This window comes from Hyalella azteca, unplaced genomic scaffold, assembly GCF_000764305.2.
Source record: "Hyalella azteca isolate HAZT.00-mixed unplaced genomic scaffold, Hazt_2.0.2 contig9393, whole genome shotgun sequence".
In the NCBI taxonomy this organism is placed as follows: Eukaryota; Metazoa; Arthropoda; class Malacostraca; order Amphipoda; family Hyalellidae; genus Hyalella; species Hyalella azteca.
Window position 1 is genome coordinate 1 of NW_025939467.1, and position 8,498 is coordinate 8,498.

Here is an 8,498-nt window from a genome sequence, read left to right on the forward strand (position 1 = left end):
TAGGCTGTTTGACCTATTATTCGCCTTAAAATAACTATGATTTATCGTCACTCCGTTGGCTGCATTTTTACCGCACAGATTCAATTTAATACCTACATAGTTTCACCATAAATATTTCCACAATAATATCATAGTGAAGACCTATAGCTTTAGAGCCACGAAGTTGAGGAGTAATCTTATTACATTCTTTGATCTTTATACATTCTTATTACATAGAGTGATCATTATACATTCACATGCACGAGCTTCTATGATGTAAGAAGTTTACTTCTGAATTACAATGTGTATGCTGATTCTCTATCTTGAATCGCTTCACGTGTATCGCTGATACACATTCCTTCTGTACCATTGATATCCATTCCTAAATGCCAGTGTGTATCTCTTATACTTAAATACCGCTGTGTATTTCTTATACTTCAATGCCAATGTTATTGCCAATGTTACTCCTATAAATAAATTCAGTCGTATATCCTGTGGAATAAGATAAAATTTACATGCGGCGAAAAGGCCAGTAAATTTTTGACACTTTTCCAGCGGTAATTTCCAGTTAGGGAGAACACGCTGTGAACCGCCCCAAGAATGCTGCTGTGGTCTTAGCGTATTGAACTCTATAAGCAAGTCCCCCCTCTGCCTTCTCGGTGCACTGTTCGGTCTATCCGCATTATACGTAGCCCTGCAAACAGCGGTGTCTGTGTTGGTTCGACCACCAACTTCAAAAGACTTGAGTAAAAAAAGGACATCGTCGATACCTTCTGCCATTGAGTGGAAAAAGAGCCCCGCGATTTGCTGGTCCCGCGATGTTGTTTGTGCCGATGGCTCGACTGATGGAACGCGCGATACTCGTTTAAAAAGCGCACGCTGTGTGTGCCTCTAACATCACTGGTCGGGTATGAAACGGGCTTGCGAGATGTGTAAACTATACATCACATCTAGTATGTAGCTTAGGACAATTGTAAGTAGAATGTTGTGAAAGTGGACTCTAGTAAATATTGAATGTTGCTGGCTGTTGCATCTGCCGCATGCAAACCCCATCTTATATGCAGTCCTCTGTTAAGAATAAAACTTTTATTAGAAGATCGTAAGCTTATTTCAACGGAAAAATTTTCCTTTTGCGTTTTGCGTAAAAGACTTAAAAAAAGACGTGGCGTAAAAGACGTGACGGGAACAAATTTATCCTTTGTAGTTATTTTAAAGAGTAAATTCATCTCCGCCTTCTTTTAATTATAAAACAAGACCAAAGTCCAGCAATTTACTAACTATTATTTATTTCTGTTTTTCAATATCATTTTGGAAAGTTATTGGCTTGAATAATATAACTTATTTGAAAAAATATGTAGAATTTAACGGCTCCAATATTTGTAAGTGATGCTAGCGTACAGCGGGACGATGATGAACATGATTGATATTGAAAACATTGTTACTTCAGAGGCCGTACCGTCAATACTCGAGTTCACATATAGCGGCATATTATACGTAGTAGCCAATTTCTCTGCTGTGATTGGTGGGTTTAGCTAAGAAAGCCGTCAATGCATGATTGGCAAACGGAGTTCCGAATTCGTAACTATTTTTGATACCAAAGCCCCAGAGCTGAAACTGAAACCGGTAATTCTGCCATTGCAATTTCATATAAGATCGATCGACAATTCACGCAACATTTTTGTTTGGACCTTCAATCCAAACCTTTACCAGTTTTCCTTGAACCGAAGCTTATACCTGATGGCAGTTTATTCCTTTCTATAGTTCAATTGTGCCTTATAGGGGCAAAATATTTCAGTGGATAAGCTTCAAGCCCCTAATTATCTATTCGTCATTCGTTATCTGAAATAGGCTTGCCAATATCTCGCATTGGAATGTTTAAATTGCAGGATTCATTACTAAAATTTTGTTATTTCAGAGAATTTATATTGTCCGAAAAAATTGAAAATACTATTAAAACGGGTGTTGAAATTTCACTAGGTCTAGGCGCTTAACAAATTTCTCGAACTACTGCTCAGTATTACATTACCATTACGACTATTTTTTAGATTATTCAAGCAACAAATTCCCATTGGCGTCAGCCCGTTCCTCAGCCTGCTTGAAAGTGTGTACATGATCTGAACAATCGCCAAAACCGTTTAAACCATTACAGCAATGAACGACGATCAAGGTTAATAATTTTTAGACTAAAAAAATAATAATATTTTGGACTAATAGCCTATAATTCACCGATGCGGCTTAAACTAAACTTCATGCAATTTAACTCAACCTTTCAATTTCAACTTTTGGAAGCTTCATGACACCTTCTAGATCCTGTGCATGCATGGGTGTGACCTAAAACTTCATTTGCGTTATTCATCGATCAGTTCATGTTACCGGGACTTTTCTGCCTTTCTTTATTTGACTTATATATTAATTTACCTTAGATACTTTACATAGTCGATTGCTCAGTAAAACTATCGACCATTTCCTGAAATGTGCACACTCGATCTGTAAATGGGAGGGTGATTTCAAGTATAGGGACTAAAATGAAATAAAGTGAAAAGAAATCAATTTCTTGAAATATTATTTATGCTGCATGGACTGTTTTTTTTCGATATTCCTGCTATTAAAGAGGGAAAAAGCTAAACAGGATTTGGAAACTTGCTGAAGTGTATGCTCGATCACTTCTACATTCCTTTTCATTTCTCATTTCTTTTTTACACTTAAAAAGTTATGTCTAGCAATTTAATTTGACTTTTATATCTAAATTGTGCATAAAAACAAACTGGATATAGGGGAGACAGAAGACAGATCTAGTGCATGAAATATCTGAAAATAATCATTGTGTAAGCTGACAAAAAAATATAAAACGAAACTATTTAGTACGTCCTAAAGTCTATAGTCCCAACTTTTAGGTGTGAAGAGGCATCTTAAGCTGCAGGCATTCGTCATTTAAAAAATTTATACTACTTTAAGAATTTAAAATGCAGAGAACATTTTTCTAGACATCTGAAAATAAAACTTGCGGTGCACGCTGTGTAAACGAACGTATAATATTATTGAAATATGTGCTTTATCCGATAGGAAATTTGCATGCCTGAAGGAATTATAAACAAAATTGGCATAAGAGCGGCCAGGGCAAAGGGGGCGCCGGCTGCTCAAGCATGCGTAATGTTTTAGGCTTGCACATGCAAATGAGGCATCAGTGCACATCACTTCAGTATGCAAATGAGGCATCAGTGCGCATCACTTCAGTATGCAAATGAAGCATCAGTGCGCATCACTTCAGTATGCAAATGAAGTATCAGTATACATCACTTCAGTGTATTGATGCCCCGCCACGCATGCGTGCTTTTCCATGCAAACGCTCCTCCGTGGTTAAAATTATTCATTACACGCAGGCATCTCGATAAAGCAAACAGATAAGCTCGAATAGTTCGTGTACAATGTAAGGAGCTCGTATGAGTGTACTGCTTACACACTTGTGCAGGTCTGTGCGGTCTGAACTTCTACGTTATTTCAGACGATTTCGTGAACATTTCTCCTATAGTTACTGGTTTCCGACTTTTTGCTTTCGGAACTAGAATCTCATGTCTTCCAAAGATTTAGCATTTATAGTTCATTAATTGTATGTTTAAATTTCAGTATTCATTGCTAAAATTCTGTTATTTCAGAAACAATATGTTGTCCGAAAAAATGAAAAAAAAACTATTAAAACGGGTATTGAAATTTCGCCTATTTATTCCCAGATAAATTTCATTGAATTCTATAGTGAAATACTGTATACAATCAATAAAGCTTTCAGGTTCTCGACTGGCCCTATAAGTATCTACCATCCGATATAGTACCACTTTACCGCCAGCTATTGTGGTGTCGTCGGATTTGAATATTTTCATTTCATTATCCAGGAATATTTTTTCCCGTCGGCATTTTTACGGATTTATTTGTTATAGATTGCTTTGGTTGTACATGTAAAATGATTTCTCCTGCCATTGTGAAAGTTATTATAGTTTTATGCGTCGCTGCGTATTGACCCACGAACGCAATAGTGGACGTTCAGTGGAGTTTTATGCGTCGCTGCGTATAGACGCACGAATGCCATAGTGGAAGTTCAGTGGAGTTTTATGCGTCGCTGCGTAATGACGCACGAACGCCATAGTGGAAGTTCAGTGGAGTTTTATGCGTCGCTGCGTATTGACGCACGAACGCCATAGTGGAAGTTCAGTGGAGTTTTATGCGTCGCTGCGTAATGACGCACGAACGCCATAGTGGAAGTTCAGTGGAGTTTTATGCGTCGCTGCGTATTGACGCACGAACGCCATAGTGGAAGTTCAGTGGAGTTTTATGCGTCGCTGCGTATTGACGCACGAATGCCATAGTGGAAGTTCAGTGGAGTTTTATGCGTCGCTGCGTATTGACGCATGTGGCGTAGCCACAACAAGCTACTGCAGCCATTACGCTTGACTGCACCAATGAGTGATGCGCTATACGCCGGAGCGCCGCCCATCACGAAGCGTATTGCGTCCATGGTAGCCTAGCTACGTCGGCGCTAAAGACTTGGTGAAAACCAAATGAAGATGGTGGTGAACAGGGACGGTTAAATGATTATAGATTGCCATTAAATGATTATATATTGCCATGTAGTTATCGTTACATATTGTTAGAACATAAATTAGCTGGTGTACGTACAATTAGTACAAATGGCATAAAGTGAGTAAAGTAGATATTGTGTATTGTGTACAGTATATTATTGAAATATTACAACTGAATTCGTAAATTTGAATTTCTACAGTAGAATAAATTCTGCATAGAATGATTTCTAAGAAATTTCATACTCACAGTTGACTAAATATAGCATAATATTCGATAGGTATTGTCACCGTGAGCATGAATCTGAATGGGAATGTGTGAATTTTAAAATCTGATATATATTACTGTAACATTTTTGAAAGTATCAAAAATTTCCGGATTCAATCCTTTCACCACGAAAAAATGCAGATAGTTGCAGTGGAATATTGAAAATTGAAATTTTATTCTAAATTTTAAAACGATTTATTTTATGATATCTTAGTTTTTGGCAATCTTGCTATAAATTCTTTGGAGAGAAATACCTGCGAAATGTGTAGAATTTGATACCCTATAAATAAGCATAGTTAATAGAATGATTGAATCAAATAAATTTGTTGCAACATTCCGCACATCTACTTAATTGTACGTGGTTTGAAATTGTAATTACGCTGTATAATTGTACGTATATATAATAGAAATTGCATATGATAGCATATAACAAAACTAAAATGATCATGCAGGAAGATGTAATTATTTGTTTTTCGGATCATGTAAAGTACTTAATAAAAATTGTAATTTTGTATTACTTAAATAAATATAGCAATCGTATAAGTAGGTTATCTTCGTTACTATAAGTAAGTTCCATTTGATTAGCGAGATCATTGATCATTACTTTATGAATTATTATTACCAGAACTTTTCGAATAACTTAACGAATTGTAACAAATTCTTTTTTCCTCCGTAGGTGGGTTACTATTATTATCATTATTAATATTATTATTATTATCATTATTATTATTATATTACTAATATTAATACTATTATTATTATAACTATTATTGTTTTAATTATTTCTTCGAATGGTTCTTAAAGCTCGTTATGATATTATAAGTTATTATTCGTTTCAATCGAAAGAAATTCATCTGTAAATTTTAATTTATTGCGATGAAATTTATGAGCTCGGTGTTCAAGTTTATGAGTTGTTTCGACTATCCGAGGTGCGTGATTATTGTTAAAAATTTAGTCACCCTCAACTTTAGGGTACATGCATATATATAATACGTATTGTACGAACGCGCATGTATAAATTCACATGAAATATTGGCATAATATATAGAGACCGATGCATGATTGGTCAAATGATAATCGTATAATGTATTTACTGAATAGTTTACAAACTATATAGTATAGATATATACTCGTTGCCTGAAGATGCTCAGTGATGAGCGAAACGCGTCGCAGGATTTATCGAACCTTTCATTTGGACAAATTTTAAGACACATTGAACCCATTACTGTACCTCTTATCAGAAAGCTTGAGAGATTAAACTCAAAAGAAGTCCTCAATAAAACTGGCATTATTTTTAACCAAACATATATACTTACAGAAACATACATATATATACGATATGCAGCATACCGTTGCATGGGTGCGATAAGGCTTGAGATACGGGCCACTGTAGATGGGTACAGCCTTCATATTTGTCTACATTTCTATACACAAAAGGTATGAACTACAATGCAGCGGCACGTTAAGTACAACACAATAGGTGTCGCTGCACTGCATGTAGTCGGTTTCTTACCTGCATGGAGCTTCTCTTTCGTAATTTATACGGCGATCCTAAGTTTGGACTTATTCGTAACTCCAGATAACGTGCCAGTGATGGTGAACTATGTTTCGAAAAGTAAGCAGATTGACCGACTATATGTATATCAATCATTGCGACTACTAGCTATATACTATATACTAATACCAAGTACATACTATATAACGAGACTCATCACCGATATATACTGATATAATAATACTCATCGTCGATAAAAACATCGATGACCATTATTTTTAGTTTAGAAATTCAATCTCGTAAACCGCAGTGAATCATTTTTAAATCGCCCATGCAATTAAGAAGAGGATTGCGCTGGCAAGTCTGAAGCTTCAAAAGAATATGTCATCAAATTTTTATCAATCCTGGAAGCTTTTGATAACGACATTTCCTGCATGCAGGCTTCATCCGACGTTCAGTCGATGAAAATTTCAAAGGACCTGTTGGCTTGTCAAATACTTCCGTTGACACAGCAATATACCGGTCCGCATAAATACAGCATTTTGTTGAAGTAACCTTTTCATGAGTAAAATCAACGCATGTTTCTTCTATATTCAGCAGATATTACGTTTATAGTGAGTTAATTTTGCCCTGAATCACAAGTTGTCCGAAGGGGGCCGCTTTTCATGTGTGCACAAACTGCCGGCATCAAAGAAGGGCTCCCGTCATCACATATCTGCTTCCGTGTGTCGATCATCATGCACTTGCATTTACTGCCTGCAGTGATTAAAATATGTCATTTGAAGTTTGATATCAAATAAAAACCATCAAATAACATCACGCATACAGAATAAAAGCCAGTCCTAATTTGATAGAACTCGCTTCGGAATTGCAAGCCTTCGTTCGGCCTTTTAATACTGCACATTAAGAACCCTTCGATCAGAACATTTTTAAGACTTCATGCAATTTTTGCGGAAAATTTCATATAAAATTAACGCGCTTCCTGAATCATCGTTAAATATTATTTATGAATGGAGGGTATAACATGTACTTATTATCAACGATGGCTGTCTAGAGCATATTTTAATCCGTGTACAACATTTTTTCCCCCATTTTTAATTATTCCTTATCAAACATTGTAATAATTGTCACAATAAGAAATAACTTCTTACGTGGAAGCAATATACTGTTAGCATTAAATGATTTATGGTATACTTAGAGAATTGAGCAATCATGATAGTCGTAAAGCAGTCCTGAAAATGTATCAGTAGAGCGCGTTAAGAGTGGACCGCTCTGATTCATCATGCGAATCAACTCGCTCCCGAGCCATCTTTAATTCGCTCAAGTCTCCTGACTTTATTATGCAATTCAATTGTGAAAAAAAACACCGAAAGAAATCTGGGATATTCACCAAGCGTATTAATGCGTCAACAAACGCGTGCTCACTCACATATAACTCTGAGTGAGTGAGTCTATTCGAGGTCTGACTGCAGGCGCTCTTTAGACACGAGTCGTCAGTCCGCCCGCCAGGTCACGACATCTTGAGTGGTTCTTGCTCCCCTTTACTCCCGAATGCTCTTGCTGAGCCTCCCTAAGTCCCCTAACTCCCTCTCTCGTTCATGGTCCCCCTCTGAGGACGCTTCCCTCAGGCACGACTAAGATGAACCTTAACACAACTTGACTCACCCTTACCTCGGCTTGCCACACGGGCCGTTATTGCGGAACGAGACTCTAATGCGCCTCCGACCTTTTCGCACGCCCTTGTCAGATCAACTGCGGACGCAGTTCAGCTCTTCTTTTGGCTGTTTCTTTTCTTCCAGTCTTGGGAGAGTTTTTTCTCGCGGAGTTCTCCTTTAAGACCGACGGGCTTCTTCCGCAAGATCGAGCATTGTCTTTAGCTGTGCCTACAGCCGACGATGCCGCTATACGGCACAGCTTAGTGTGAAGCTGCTGTTTGAAGGCCTTGTGACTGTCAAATTACCTCCATGAGAGAACTACATGTTGTTACCTCCATGAGAGAACTCCATGTTGTTGTCTCCATGAGAGAACTCCATGTTGCTACCTCCATGAGAGAACTCCATGTTGTTACCCCCATGAGAGAGCTTCATGTTGTTACCTTCATGAGAGAACTCCATGTTGTTACCTCCATGAGAGAACTCCATGTTGTTACCTCCATGAGAGAACTCCATGTTGTTACCTCCATGAGAGA